Consider the following 16,766-nt stretch of genomic DNA (forward strand, 5'->3'; position numbering starts at 1 on the left):
TCCTAATAGAGCTCTGGGGACAAAAGCATGTTCCCTCACTCTAGAAGGATTTATTTGTTTCACTCAAGGCCATGCCCTGGCCTCCCCGCCCCCCGCCCCCCAAATTAATGGATTGGTGACACTGGCCTTGAGATCTGCATCACTGTTAATACTTTTTATTCACACCAGGATTAGAAACCACAAAATTGATGCAATTCTAATAGTGGGCAGCTACACTCATGAGTAATGCTGGAATTTCAAACTTGGGTGCTTCCACCACTCCCCTCAACTCAGCATAAAATACATTTAAGGTAAAACTTGAAAAGATAAGGAGTCAATGAAGTGAAACTCCCTAAAAGTCAGTCTTTCCTTAAGTAATTTTTCTTCATCTGGAATTCTTTCCTCTGACCATGGTTTCCCTATTGGGCCTGACACTGACTGCCCTCAAGCATCTTCATGCTCCCTAGCTGCACAGCTGCCAACAACTGCAGGGCCCAAAAGAATGTGTGGAAGGACCACTGCACACAGCTTTTTCTTTGTGGGCACAATGGCCAGAGCCAGGCAGAGGCTCGGTCACCATCTCGTGTCTCAGGGAGAACCCCATGGAAGCACTGTGCTTCCCAGCATGCACGGAAGGGGGCTTCTGCTCTGCCTGGGGTCTTACTGGTGATGGATTCAACTCCTACACAGAGATTGGGAAGCTGCTCTTGTTTTAAAGAACTGGTTCTTAGACTTCAGGGACAAAACTCACCTGGCTTGCACGGCCCTTTCTCTACTCATTGACACTTTGTTCTGGAAATCTGTTTGCCAGGCCTCGGTTGCCATGTTCTCATCAGTGGAGCCTGACATGGTCACCATCAAAGGAAATACAGAGGACACATCAGCCACTAACCCCAGGAAACACTGGTCTCCCTGATATGCCAGTGAATGAAACTACCTGCCATTGTCGCCCTAATTCCATGGCCTCGTTGTCACACACAGTACAACCTGGACAAGAAATGAAAAACACTCTTCCAAATTCTCCAGCCAGACAGGAGTTCCTTAGGTCTAGCTTTAAGAAATCCTTCTTTGATAGAAAGAGTTAATCTCTGTGTGCTACACCTGAACTCTAGACAAATTCAGAAAGACGCGACTTTTGTCGTTCAGGGAGAGAGCTACACGGAACGACACAAATTTCTAAAGCAAACGTAAGGGATCACTTTCAGAAGACCTTTGGATTTCATAACAATACCACATCCTCAACCAAAGACAATTATGCTTCCAGGTGACAACTGGACCTAGCGGGTTAGCTTATAAGATGCGATCATAAAAATTAAACTCTACAGCAGTGATGGGCTGCGGGGAGGACCTCTGAATGGTCCCCAGAGGCTGCACAAACAAAAATATAAAGGATCATTTTCACACTGCCTTGAAAGAAAGGCCCGGATTTTCTTTTGTAGCCCTCGTTTGGCAGAGCTCCACATCACAAGCTTTTTCTGTGTTTTTTTTTTGAATGTCAGAAAATAAGTGCCTTTGCTCCAGTCTGGTCTTCACCAACACAAAAAGTAGACCATCTGACTAGCTCTACTGAGGAACTCTCTGTACCTGACTCCTTGGCTGGGTTCAGGCACAGTCATCACCCCTCTCGAAGGAGGCTCTCTGCTTATTGGGAGGAAATACCTCTCCTCTCCTAGCCGAGGTCAAGTGCTTCCTCACTGGCATGGCCTGCATTACATCTCCACGCACACTCCCCGCTCCAATTCTGCAGCAGCCTACAGATCAGTTTTTCAAAACCTGCAAGTCCAAAGTATAAATTGTCCAGGCTCTTCCTTTACCTTATGACCTCCAGACAATGGTTCTCACTCACTACTGAACCACTCATTGGCCTCTCCACTGGAGGAAAGACAGGGTCTTGGGGACATTTTAATCAAGCAATGATGCTACTTATGGCCTCCCTCCTGTACGATGGGAGGCAAGGTCAAAGATTATCCATTTAAACGAGGGTTAAGATTGTACGTCAGGTTCGCTTTTTCAGGTTATTCTTACATCCTTGTAATTCTGAATAATCTCAAAATTAGTCAGGGCCATCAATATTTAAGTTCCTATCCTACGTTTTTTTTTAAAAAGCAAGAAAAAAGGAAAAACCTACATGGCTTGGTCTGCTCAGGCTGCTATAACAAAATACCATAGACGAGGTGACTTAAACAACAGAAATTTATTTCTCAGAAATTTAGTTCTGGAGGCTGGGAAATCCACAACCCAGTGCTCGATGATTCCGTTTCTGGTGAGGGCTCTCTTCCTGGCTTGTAGCTGGCCTTCTTCTCGTGATGGAAAGAGAGACCGCTGATGTTCTTCTTATAAGGGCATCGGCTCTATTGGGTTACAGCCCCACCCTTAAGACTTCATTGGCCTTCATCACCTCCTCACAAGCCTCCATCTCTACATATAGTTACACTGTGGGGTAGGGTTTCCACCTATGAATTTGGGGAAGAGGGGATGGACAAAATTCATTCCATAGCACTGTGCTTGACCATTTGGGGTTAGAAAGGTATATAAAATCGATTCTACATCCTCAAGGAGCTTACATTCCAGAATCAATTTATTCTTGAAGTAGAAAGGTCCTCAAAGTTTATGCAGTCTCTTCTTACAAGCTCCAAGGATTCCTTCTAGATACACTCTAATGTACCTACCGATGAGGTGGTTGGCTATTTCACCCTAATTCACAGAGAGGGACATAGAGGCACAGAGAGTTGAGGTGGCCTGTGGCACTTGTGACAAAGTAACACAAAGAAATTAAATTGAAACTGTGGCTGTATCTCCAGGGGGAGATAGGATGTGCTAAGTTCTGGGATATCAACCAAACTCCTTATCACCAAACTCCTAATAACAAAAAGGCAGTACCTCTTAGGCCAAGATGTTTAAAAAGACTTCTTGATTCAGAATGTAGAAGAAACATTATCTGGGAGCTTTTGCCCCGGCCATGATCAGGACTATAGTTTGTTAGAGAGAGGAACTTGGCGGCTTTCCTGAATTATGAAGCCAGACTGTATATGCAACTCAACAAGTTGAATGTTTAAAATAGTATGGTATATTAAAGAGAGCATAGACCTGAGAGGCAACACACCACGATTTTGTAATAGCTGCACTGAATTAAAAACAGAAGTGACCTAGACAATCCTTGAGTAGAAATTAATCAATCAGATAGAAACAAATAAAACCTCCTGCGCATTTGTCACATGCCAGATAGTGTCCTAAGTCCTCTTCATTTATTATCTCAATGAACCCCCATACCAACTGTATGAGAGAGCTGTCATTATTATCCCCCACTTAACTTATAGAGAAACTGAAGTCTAGAATAACTGGCTCAAAGTCATATGTCTAGTAAACAACAGCCCAAACCAGGGTTCTAATCCAGGCAGTCTGGCTGTAGAACCCACGCTCCATATTCCTACACTGTAGCACACTTGTGCCTTAACTTTTCAAACTGCATTTGTCCGCTGGATAAAGCAGTCAGTGCTTGAAATGTATATGCTTGAAATGTAACTCCAAGAGGGCAGGGACCTTGTTTATCTTAGGTATGGCCTTATCCCTAACATAGACAATCATAAGGAACATAATCGGTGCTCAATAAATAGTTGCTAAATAAATGAATAACAAATTGTGTTCGATTTAGTGAAATTACTGCAATTGTCACCATATTTTCTTCCCCATTTTTATTTCATTTTATAGTCTTATCATTAATGATAATCCTTTGCTACCCACTGCCTGGAGAATTTCAGCAGCTTTCAAAAATTTTCCAACTTCATTCCAACCTACACTTCCAACCTTGTTTCTTGATATTTCATTATACAAATATTCACTGACTATCTCTGCCTGCTCCTGCCCTCACCCACCTTAGCCCCAGCCTTGTGCGTTTCTACGAACTCTCTTTCTTCTCTGATTCCATGAAGCTCACTTGTCTTTTAAAAGTCCCATCGCTTCTGAGAATACTTGTCACCCAAACTACAGTGATCTCATCCTGATATTAAGATGGATTCACCTGAAATATGTCACCTGCTTCCTCATCCTTTCCTGTCTGCACAGACTGGCAGTGTGCTGAGAGCAGAGGCCACACCTTCTCATTTCTGGTATTCTCTCCAACATGCCGTAAAAGCTTGGCTCATCGTAGACACACCGTGAGCACTGATCAACTGCCTGATGCAGATAAATGCAAAACATCTAAATCCATTTCATGGAAATGCAAAACGTCTGCTGACTGTTTTTAAATACAGGTAAAAAAAAGTTTTTAATTTGACGTAAAATTCACATACCTGAAAATTCATCATTTTAAACACATTGTGCAACCATCACCACTACCTAGTTCCAGCACATTTTCATCACCCCAAAGAAAACCCCATACCCATGACACATCACTCCCCATTTCCCTCTCCCCTCGGTCCCTTGCCACCACTAATCTACTCTTTGTCTCTATGGATTTGCCTTAGTGGATATTTCCCATAACTGGAATCACACAATATGTGGCCTTTCATGTCTGGCTTCTTTCTTAGCATTATGTTTTCAAGGTTCACCCATGCCACAATACATATCATACTTCATTTCTTTTTATGGATGAATAATATCCCATCGTGTGATTACATGACATTTTGTTGGTGTCTCCAGTCCGTCAGCTGGTGGACATTTGGATTGTTTTCATCTTTTGGTTATTTTGAATATCATTGCTGTGAACCTTTGTGCACTTGTTTTTGTTTGAACACTTTTCAATTCTGCTGACATCTTACTAAGGAAGAACAAATTCATTAACTAGAAGCCTCATCTTTATTCTACAGTTGAGATGGATAACTTTTTTTAAAATACAATACTACCTTCATTAAAAAACACTCATGCCCGTGAGTAAATTGAACTATTTTTGTATTATATTTTAAATTCCTTATAGCTTATATCTTGTATCAGAGACTATACTTTCTAATCTCTGCATTTAATTATAGGATGATTGTTTCATAAAAAGCATAAGCAGGCCTCATTCCTAGATATATTAATATTCTTCCCTATTTTAACATTTGGTGTTATAATGATAACTAATATTTATTGAGTACTCACTATGTGCTTACCACTATGTTAAATGTAATACTTTTTGAAATATATACTGTTATCATTTCAGATGTGATGAAAAGAGGCTTAGAGTTAAGTAGCCTGCCCACAGTCAGGAAGCTTTAAGGGCAGAGATGGGCTCCCAACCCAGGTAGTTACATTTCATACGTGAATGACAAGGCCAGGCAGGAGTAGACTCAGACCATCAAAATCTTGTCTCAGCTCACAACTTTAATCACATGTGCTCATGTAAATCAATAGTTAACCTTTAAGTTCAATGCTGGAAGGAAGTATATAGAATGGATACTCAGACCTCTCACAGATGTGCTATAAGCATCTCGAAAGCCAAGGACTCCAAATTCTCCTTCAGAAAACAAAAAGTTCCCATTCTCTCCATTTGATTCTACCAGCTCCATACTGTACCAGAAAGCTAGGATGTTCTACAAGTACAGTGATTCTCACTGATGATGACAGATGTCCTCTAGATAGAAAAGAGACCACAAGCTGCTGTCATGCCAGAAGTATCATTTTGCTTATAGGGCTGTTCCACCTTCACAGGGATAGCTCCTGGAGCTCGTTGTGAGCTCAGGAAGTGATGGCTGAAATAAGTGAGAGAGGTGAGACAAAGACCCCACACCTCATATCACTTTGTTCCAGTGAGAAAAATGGGGAGGGAAAAAAATAAAAGCATTCCAGTGTTAGACTTCAGGAGAGATGTCATCTAAAAGTTCAGAAAAATAGCCATGATCCACAGATCCATAGCATCTTTTTCTGATTTTTCTGGACAGATCACAAGGAACAGGAGAAGGGCAGTGCATGGAAATGGGAAGGTTTGCTAGTTGGCCCACTTGAAGGAGTGTTTTTGTTTTAGATTCTGAAGGGTGGGCTCTGCTAACTCTGTTCACCTCTTAGGCACTGGACTTTGTGTCTAGCAAAGTAAAACAATAAACTATGATGGTGTTGGTCCATGCTTTCTGACATGTAGCTCTTCCGACTATGGAAGTAAGGACGAATTTATGGATATTTAAAGCTTCAGGCCCTCCCAGCCCTGCCAAGACCCCAATTATGGGACAGTTGGGTTTCCCAGAATTTACCATTTTCCACCACTGCTAGAGTTTTAATTCTACATTAAACATGATACTTTAAAATTTTTTTGAACTTTTTATTGAAGTACAAAATACCTACCAAAAAAGAACATGAATCAAAATTGAATAGCTCAATACATTTTCACAAAATTAACACACCCAGACAACCAGCACCCCGATTAAATAGAACAGTGTTCGCATCTCAGAGCCCTCTTTGGGCAGGGCTTTCATTCTGACATAAAACTAAGTCCCAGCAAGCACCCTATGCCTAAAAAACATGAGTATTAAATGTGCTACTTGTGATATGAACATTTAGTATTAAATGTGCCACTTGACAATAAAAGACAACATATCACTTCCCTATTTTTTTCATCCCTCACAGCACTGAGGAGAGAGACTCTCTAAGTCACAGGAATGGAGCCAAATGAATAGGCCTAATGACAATGAATTGAAAATTAATTAACTAATCAGGAGCACGGTCCACACAATCCTTTTGCCACCTGCAAAGAACACTCTCCTCTTCCCCTTGTCCACTTAAAAGGCATCTGTATCACTGGTGAAAACCAAATATGCCCTCAGTGAAGTATAAACAAAATGCAAGGGGAAGGAGAAGTGGAAACATAATGAAGAAAATAAGGCCACTTGCCTCTCTGCAATCCACTTGCTTCTCCTTCTTTAATGGATTTACAATGATAGTCTATAATCAAGGTGCAATGACAGACTTAATTACACGAAACTCTAAGTGACCTCAAGCAAATCATATGTTGCTGATCTCCTGGGTACAAACTTTGTTAAGCCTAATACTCCCAGTTAGAAAACCTCTTATCTCACAGACAAAAGGATTCCTTTGGCAACGAGCGCCAGCTGCCTGAACACTAAATGGGCTCACCACGACCCATTACGTTCAGAAAAGGCTTTCTCCATTCTGCGTTACTCAAGTCTGCATTCTGTGCCTAACTTTAAAAAAGAAAAAAAAAGCCATCTACAAATAAATGTCCACAGGAACTAGGGACTAAGTTTCCCTTTGAAAGAAACCCAGAGGCAAAGGCTGAATGAATGACATACTTTTTCATAAAGGAAGTAATCAGGCTAAAAGAACAATCCTGCACGAAAATTCTGCGACCTTTGCTGAAGCTATGACCTTGCATTTGAATCTTCTTCTGACACAAAGAATGTAGCTAATTGTTGAGCTCTAGATTGGCTCTTTACAGGAAGTTTGCAACCCTTTCCCTCCAGTTTGGAAGTTGGGGGTGAGGAATGGTATCTAAACGACATCTGGGGAGTCCTCCGATCTCAAACCATCCAGATAGATCAATAACTTTCTAATGGATTTAACTGTATTTCAATCTCAAAACATTTCTCAGCTTCCAAATTGATATCTGAATCTAGATTCTGAAGGAAATTATTAATAGACCATGTACATGGTTACCATACTCTGGAACAAAGAATCATTGTCTGAGGTCACGGCCTTGATTTAGGAGGGCTTTCAGAGCAAATAGATACCTGTCTTTGATGAACCTGGGGCAAAGAGGATGAGAAATGTGCCTTTGCCATCATGGACAAAGGGAGATCTTTTTTAATTTTTAAAATTAATCATAAAACTCTGCAATCAGATTAAGTCAGCAGCCATAGCAGAAAACAATTCTATCTTGGCCAAAGATCAACTGGGAATTCTAATAGACTCATGTTCCACTAACACCATGTCTCATGCTCCTGAACCAGCAAATTAATGATGCTTCCACAGAATTACTTTTTTCCTTCTCAAATTCTACCTCTTGACACATTGCTGCAAGTAGTTTAACTGTGAAAGGCCTTGACCTCCTTTCTTTGTCTCTCTGATTCAAGTGTGTCTGTTTCCTTGGGGCTACCAAGCTCAGTTGGATGGCTGGCCGAAGCAGAATGGAGCATCAGCCAACCCCCAAACAATGGGCCCCTTTCTCTGGCTGTCACATGAACAGTGTTGTGTTACAGCCATTGTCCCTCCAAGCAGAGACGGAGAGGCATGGGTTCTCACAAACCAGCTATTCTCTGTGACCCACTCTGACCAAATCACTAAAATATTATAAAAGAAAAGTCATGCCTTCTAAATGGAGCAGAATAGCTCCTTAACAAGGGTTATAGTGCATCCACAGACACCTATGTCAGAATACCTTGTCAAACATACACATCCCTGGGCCCCACTGCACCCCTACTGAAACCAAATCCTTAGAGGGGAGCCAGTATCTGCCAGTGATTCTCAGGGCCCTAAAGTTTAAAAACACAGGCCAAACAGAGGCCTCAAGCATTTCTCACCTCACTAATGGCCTGATATTGCACACTATCTCTTCAAAGGATGTACAGGAGATGGGGGGCGGGATTCTGAAAGGGCAAATACTTTATACCATAGTAATCAAATCTTAGTGTCAGGGAAATAAGATAGGTGAGAAAGATGAGGGTGCTAAGGAATGTGGGGAATGAGACAGGAAATTAAACAATAATAAGAGCTGTTCAGAAGATAGTAGGCATGTGGGGGTCAGGTCAGCAATGAGCAAAATAAAGGGAGAGGCATGGAGAGGAGGGGGCCTTCAGAAAAGGATGGACAGTGGGAAATTCCAGTGGTGGAAATGGACAAATGGCTCTTAATAAGCAAGCATGTCTAATATCTAGCTTTAAGATGTGAACTTCCTCCATCACTCCAAGCCTTGAAAGTCAGCCACTCAGAGCCACATGTTTGGTGATATTTCATGAAGTGAAGGAGACGTGAAGTGATATCCATGGTTGCGTGGACCACTTCATGCTAAAAGAGACAGTACAGTAGTGTGGCAAGATCATCTTCAAATTATGCTTCTTAGGGGAAAATGAATTCAGAACCAAATGATGCTACAAGAAACACGAGCCTTGTCTCCACCCTCATCCCCATTAGAAGCTCCATAGTGGCTGAAAGAAATAACAGTTTTCTCATTTCACACCTTCTCATGGAATGGGGCTCAATTTTTGCTCAACTCTCCTTCCATAGGGTGCCCCAAAACACATCTGGTTTATATAATAAAATAATATCAGTGTAGTATGAGGGGCTCCTGTAATGCACACAGTGCTGTGGGAACAAGGTCTAGTCCTACGGCCCCGTGTGTGGCTGTCATAAAATGATTCTCAAATGTGAACTCACCCCTCCTGGAGAATGGTTTACTCAGTATAACTTGACAATGTATTGCAAATTCCTGTAGCTACATGTTTGCTGCGCTCACTCCTCTGTCTGAAATACCCCATCCACTCAAAGCCCTCTCTCCTTCAAAGCCCCCCACACCCAGGAAACCTCCACGAGCACACAGAATCCTCTCTCTAGCAGGAGCTCTCGGAGCAGCCCTCAGAACCACCCACTTATTACCCAGCCTTACACAGTCAGTGGTATTTTTTTTATCTTTTGTTTAAGGCAAGTAAGTATCTTGGTAATTCCACATAGTATTTATCCCTATGTCCTGTACACCTAATAAATATCTGGTGAAGCAAAAAATAAAACTCCAAGCAGTTACTTTTTAAAAGAACAGAGACATCACGTCTTGTCATCGAATCCTTTCCCAGAAAGATAAATCAAGTACCCTTCTGAGAATATAAATGAGGGTAGATATTTAAAATTTTTCATTTTTGATTGTAGAAAGAATCCCCTGGGCCCAAAACAAAGAGTTCATACTTCTATTTTGTTCTGTGAGGAGCAAGTTAAATTTGTGCGTTTTGATTTTCGATTTGCCATCAAGCATTATTTCTTAAAAAAGACGAACATGATTCTTTACCAGAAGTAAAGGTACTTAAAGGGTCCATCATGGGAATGAGCACCTGTGGAGAGGTTTTAGAACCAAGCAAATCCAGGTCAGCCAGGATGTTGAAGACAAGGCACTTAGTCACTCTCCAGTATGAGGCCTCTTTGCTCCTGAAGATAAGATGTTTCTAACAGATGCTAATATCCTGCACTTGGACCTATCAAGATGAGGCTTTCCAAACTGAAATACTGTTTTCTTTGTCTCAGAAAGGAGGAAGGGTACAATTTATTGCCCTCTGAGTAGGAAATTGAGGTGGTTGAAATGCTTGACATAGTTTCTTTATCTAGGAGTATAAATCATTGGAAATGAAACAATAGAGGAAATCACTAGAAATGAACATCGATAATAACAGGATATACTATCACATTCACACTTTCCAAACGGGCTAATAATGGCACAGAGTATGCATTATCAAATAACATCCACATGACCACTTGAAATTTTACAAATAAAGTGGTATAAAGTAAAACCACACTGATTTCTGTCTTTTTTCCTCATAGTATGAGAAATCCTTTTATTGTTTTATAAGTTAATCCTCTGCAATAACTATTTTCAAAAAGAGTTGGAATGACCCAGTAAAAAATAATATTAAATTGGAAAGAAAAGAGAGACAAGACATAAACACAAAATCTTGGGAAATTCAGATAGAGAGAATGAATGGATGAATGAACGAATTAACACTTTATAAGACTAGGCAAGAGTCTACAAAAGTACAGCTAGATGCAAGCATAAATTAAGGTAGAAAAAGTTCATTTGGAAACAGAAATGAAAAAGAAGACAAATCAACAGAACCCAATGAATCTTAGTTAATTCTTAAAATAAGCTAATTTTTAAAACAAAATACTGGATCCACATCCTTGAGAAATTGAGAATAACAGGCAGTTCTTAATATTGCTTTGTTTGAAGTCTAAACAATCTGGATATTTGTACTTCATGCATTGATGCTACTACCTTCCTGCTCTATGTCACTGGAACTCTCACACATCAGCCTATGAATGAACTTTTTGGTTGTTGTTTATTTCATGGAGATGCCCATCAGCTAAAAGCTCCGTTTTTGCAATATCACCACATCTGTCATTACCCTGTGATGTGTTGGTTTATTTGTTCAAATGTTATTGCAAAATGCCATTATTACAAAAAAATGAGTGGGAAATAAAAAAATTTAAAACCTAATAGTAAGTATAAGTTTTTGTCTCATAAAGTTAACATAAATGAGAAGCTATTAGTCATGCCAAAAATGCAAATCTTTAATCAGAATCATTCATGAATTGAATTTGAACAGGTCAATGATTGTTCAAATGAGAAGGAAATCACCAAAATTGTAGAAAGTTTAAAGAAAGAAAAATTAAAGAAAGGAGTAAAAACACTGAATGCTGTGTTTAAATGGCAAGATATAATTAGAAATTTTATAATATAATTGGCTCTATAGGGCCAGCATCCCTTGTAATGTGTAGGCTTTTGCACAATTTTTGGACCTATTTTTAGGAATGTGTCCTGTACTAAAGTAGCAAAAACAGTACTGAACGAGTCACTATGTTTCAGATGAAAAAAAAAAGTTATTCATAAACTGGAAAGCACAGGGCAAAAGTGTGTTTGCCTGTTTGTTTGTTTGTTTGTTTTCATTGGCATTGACACTTCCATTTCAGTGCCCTACCAGTCAGTCACAACCAAAACCATCCCAAAGGTATGAGAAACTCGGCTCTTGAATCATAGTGTTTCCATAATGTTGAACACGTCACATGCATTCAGTAGCATTTGGTGTTTTGTAAGTCTTCTTAGAATATTCTGTCTTGTCCTTTTCCACTCTAGGTTACTCACTTTGTAGAGTAACATCTAGCCAAATTATACATTCTTGACTGGCTTCTCCACATCCCTTAGAACGTACATAGTGACTGTCCCAAACACTTGGTATGCTAAGAAAATGTTAACTACCATTCATTCATTCATTCATTCACTCTTTACATTCTTTAGGCATTTATTATGTAACTACTACATGCCAGCCATTTGGATAAAAGCTTAGAATAAGGAATGATCTTAGAATAATCTCACCAGTCAGTTGAAGAGACATCCAGATAACACAGTTGATTCAATATGATAGATGCTATTAAAGCTATCTGCAAAGTACAATAGGAATCATATGAGATATCACTACGTTTATGTGAGAGACGTAGGAAATGTTCCAGAGGGGTGGACTTATTTGAACTGTACTTTGAAGGATGAATGGGTAGTAAATAGTTAATTAGACTAAAAAGAGGAGCAAAGAGTTTTCCAGCAGAGTTCACTCACAATTAGGTCAGGGAGGAGTGAAAGCAGACAAAATATTCTCCAAGAACAGTAACAAGATCAAGATCAGTGGGGCTTAGAGGCCTGGGGAACAGGGACGCAGAGAAGACAATGCGAACCTGGTCTTGTGTTATTATGTTAGAGAGGTTAAGCTTCATGCTACAAGCCAGTGTTTCTCCAATCATGATTTGAGGTCATCTCCACCAGATTGGCTAGGGGATCTCCTAAAGGCAGATTCTCGGTCCTTGCATCAGGGGTACAGCCCTCAAATCTGCATTTTCAATAAGCACCTTGCTGCCACTGATGTTCACCATCAGGAGGTGGTGGGGCGGGGGTGCCACAGATTTTTAAACAAAGGACTGACGATATCAGATTTGTATTTTAGAAATATGCTTTTATACCAAGGAGACAATCATGAGGATGGTAAATCCACTGCTGTTAAATGAGCATGTGACTTGGGGTTGTATTAGAATCATCTGGGGAACTTGTAAAACTGCAGACTTTTCACACTTCACCCAAGATTCACTGTATCTGAATCAAAGCAGAGGGAGCTATGATTTATATTATGTTGAACGATATGAAATTGCCATTTTATGTAGGTCAAAAATCGTCAAATTTTGGCAACTTCTCACTTGAATCTAATATTTTTAACAAGCCCCTCTCCAGGCTTCTGCTGCACATCAAAGTCTGATGAAATACAAGCAGAGCTAAATGCTTTTCCAGTTTTATTATCAGTGTCATTACTCACTTTAACATGCAATGAGGGAGGTGACAAATGTTAAAAGAAAAAAAAGTTTAAAAACAACCACCAATGAAGGAAGGCTGCTAATTTAAAGATTGTATAACCAGAAGGAACACTACATTATCCAGCTTTTTCCCCACCTCCCCACGCAAGTTTACATATGATGAAGCTGAGGAGAGAAGTACTCTGCTAGCGGTTATACGGAATTTATGTTCAATTCCTCAACGATACGTGCTTTTCATTTAACAGGTACTAAAATCATTATAGCTAAAAAGTATTTGGGATTTAATTTATAGGGTATCACACGGAACCCTAAAATGCTTAAAATGAGGGGTTAAAGCAAATACTCACGCACAGCCATTTTTTAAATGAAGCCAACGAACTTAAATAACATAGAACCTAGAGTAGTGCTTGAAATGTAATAAGTGCTTAATAAATATGTACTGAATAAATGATTGATCTCTAAAAAATTAGGTTCAAGGAGGTATATTAACATAACATTAAGGCAGTGTAGTTTACAGATTGTAAACTAAGTATAGATTTCCCACCTGCTAGTCTGTCCCAAGTACCCCTTGGTACCCAACCATGACCCCTCCTCTGCAAATCCCAGGCTTGCCACATGCACCTTTCTTTCCTGTGAAGTGTACCCAGCAGAAAGTAATGCAAAGATCGTGTCTGAGTTAAGTTTGACAAGACCTCATGTCCAAAGTGGGAGTAAAGCCCACATGAGCGCAGTTTTCAAAGGCCATCCAAATAGGAATAATAGCTAAAACTTACTGATAACTAATGAAACCTATATTATTATCCTGATACAGCAAAAATTATTAATGTTAGCATAATAATAGTAACAGTAATAATAATATTTATGTACTTATTATCTGCCAAGCTTGTTAACACACCACCCCCACTAATTCACTTAATCCTTTTAACAACCCTTTGGTGAAAGCGTTGTTATTATCATTCTGATTTTATAGATGAAGATAGAGAGGTGAAGTAATGCCCCAATCACACAACTGCAAAGTGGCAGAGTTCAGAGATGACCCCAGGTTGCCTGGTCCCAGAGCTTACCTCCTACTGAACTCTTTGACCTCAGAGTGGAAAACACAGTGCAAGCTGAACTCTTGGAGCAGTCACATCAGGAAGTGGGCATTTCTGGAGGAAATGATCTGGTCCCAGTCTTTGCATGCATAAGGAATGAAGTGTCTTTAGTTGGGACCACCATACACAAAGTGAGACCCAGGATATAAAGGAGACCGAAAAGGAGAACCAAGAAAGAATGTCATTCTCCTCTATCTTAGAACAGCATACATATCACCGCCTAAGAACTTTTGGACTAATAAAATCTCAAACTTGAACATTCCCCTAAAGAGTTTGGGTCCTTGTTTAAGGATATTTTCTAAATAAGCACCAAAGATATATCACCATACTTCATTTACTCAGTGACATCATTTTTATTTCCAGAAAGAAAAAAAAAAGGACAAAATATTTCCTTAAACCAGGGGTAAAAGTCCTAGATCAAAAGAATTTAAAAGACCAACACAAGAGAGATCTTTCTATGGTGACTATGGCTTGAAGAATCACCTCTCAACATTCGCTGAGGACCAGGCATTCCAGACCCCTCTGGTCTAAGTCACCCAGCCTGTGATCCTGTCTCTACTAAAGTGAGCGGAGAACGCTGGAAGACGTACTATCCCAAAGTCTATCCGCACCATTTGAATATCGAGTACTGGAGAAAGAAGTTTAGAAAACAAGATTCCACAGGAGAAGTAAAGCTGACCTCAAAGGGAGGGCCCTGCTGAAAAGGCTTTTCATTCTCAGTCTTATTCCCCCTAAAACAGCTCTCTTCTCCCAGCTTTGACACCCGTCGACACAGAACAAACAGAAAAGGCAATATAAGGACAGAAATTATGCAAAATAAAATGCGTAATGGGGATGCCTCCATGAAAAATACTCCAAGAAGTTCCTACACAGCCCCAAGTAACAAGACGAAATGCAAACAATAAACCCTTGAGACACTTTATGTGTTGTTTACCAACCCATACTGAGCTCATCTTACCCCACCTCACTCCGCACCAGGGTATCCTGGCGAAGGAAAATGTGCCCCCCTCCCCCGCCCATAAGAAACTATCCAGCGTCCAGCCAAGGTCCAACGGCCGCCAAAACTGAGTTTGCCCAACTCTTACCCAGGTCCCGTGATCCTGAGATTCGTAACGCAACCCTCTTTCCCTGGTTTTCACCCAGCGCCAGCCGAGAAACAAAATCTGTCCCGAACAGCGCAGTTAACCTCCAAGCAGCCTCCCAGAAGAGAACGACACTTGGGAGTCTCCGTTCAGGTTCAGAGGTGGAGACGCGGGAAAGGAGGCCGGTCTCAGTGCGTTTCCAGACCCCCAGTTTTGCGCACGGGGAAAAGTGCTCGCTGCAAACTTGAATAAGGTTTTCCCCGTCTGGCTCGAGATGCTGGAGGAGGAGGAGAGGAGTAACCCGAGCCGGGGCCGGGATGCGAGCAGTTGCCGCTGCTGCAGCTGCTGCGGCCCGGGCAGTGACCGCTGGAGGGGGGCGTCGCTTGGCGCCGCGCAACTGGCAGGATCCGCCCGGCCCGACTCCTGCGCCCCGATCGCGGATCGCCTCTGCCCAGAGCGGCTTCCACCGCCTGAGAGTGAACCCGCCAATAGTCAGGTCACAAAATTGTCAAACCTTGGGGTCACCTCACAGAGTGGCAGAGAGAGAGAGCACGTCTGCGTCCCGACCAACGTTCAATGCGCACCCCCGCGTTAAAGACCCCTGGAGGTGCTCTAGACCCTCGATGAGGATTTGGGGCAACTGAGGATGGCACCCGAATGAGCAGCTGGAGTGGACGGCACGTTCCCAGCACTGCCAGGGAGTGCAAATGTGGGACGCAGGGATGGGTGACCTAGCGATATCAGAGTGTGCGAACCAGCAACAAAGTGGTGGGGAAGGTGGGGCGAGGAGTTGGGGGGATGGGGAGGAGTGATGGAGCCTGCTTTGCACAGGCCTGGCGGAGAACTCCCCGGACCCGCAAGAAAATCTCTGCGAGCCCTCGCGAGGAAATTTCTTGGGGAATGGCTCCCTCTGCCGACTGGCCCAGGAGGTCCCGGGAGACCCAATGATAGTTAAATCCATGAAAAGTCCTCCATCTGTGGATTGGGCAGGACGTGAATTCTGAAACCTACTTCTCTGTCCACCTTCCTCTTCCTTACTAAAGACTTTTTTCGCGTCCGGAGGACCCAAGTAGATAAAAACTTCTAATTGCTGGAAAGTTCTTTCTTATGTTTTGCTGAATTCTATCCTCCCCCACTTCCAAAAGGGGGGGGGGGGGGGAGCTTGTCCTCTATATCCTTGCCAAATGATCCTCTCCTACCAGGTTTCTCTTCCTTACATTAGCATGAACTCCCTTTCTTTAGAGAGACCTCAAGTGCACATGTGCCGCCCGTCAGTAACAGCCCCTGACAAATAATCCATGTTCAAAATTATGCTTGACTGGAACAAATGAACATATATATGTATGAAGTCCCTCACCATTTAATTCTCATTGTTCATTGGCTTTTGTTTGTTTGTTTCCCAGGCATCATAGCCCCCTCTTCTGGATAACAGTACCTGTATTTTTCTTTGGAGACCACTCCTGCTACACTTAGTGCTTACTGCATGGGAATGTCCATCGAAATGGTCCAGTTTTTCCCTGTCCAGGACCTAAACCAGTACCGTCAGACGTTCTCTGCCAGGAATCCAAACTTTGATAAGAGCGGCACAAGAACAAATAAATCTAGAGCTGATTTAGCCATATAACAGTGTTCTAGA

General features: G+C 41.5%; 1 protein-coding gene across 3 annotated transcripts in view; it reads right to left on the reverse strand.

Annotated features, from left to right (window-relative positions):
* MEGF10 (multiple EGF like domains 10) overlaps window positions 1–15,637 on the reverse strand; it is a 155,296-nt gene extending 139,659 nt beyond the window's left edge. The window contains exon 1 of one of the 3 annotated variants that reach the window (XM_074328539.1): window positions 14,019–14,153. The gene's annotated coding sequence lies outside the window, so the exon portion shown is untranslated. Of the gene's footprint in view, window positions 1–14,018; window positions 14,154–15,133 lie in introns of those variants that run through there. The other 2 variants (XM_074328540.1, XM_074328541.1) reach the window with 2 other exon arrangements.
* Window positions 15,638–16,766: the final 1,129 nt, after the last annotated feature.

The sequence above is a fragment of the Rhinolophus sinicus genome, linkage group LG03 (genome assembly GCF_036562045.2).
Source record: "Rhinolophus sinicus isolate RSC01 linkage group LG03, ASM3656204v1, whole genome shotgun sequence".
NCBI lineage: Eukaryota > Metazoa > Chordata > Mammalia > Chiroptera > Rhinolophidae > Rhinolophus > Rhinolophus sinicus.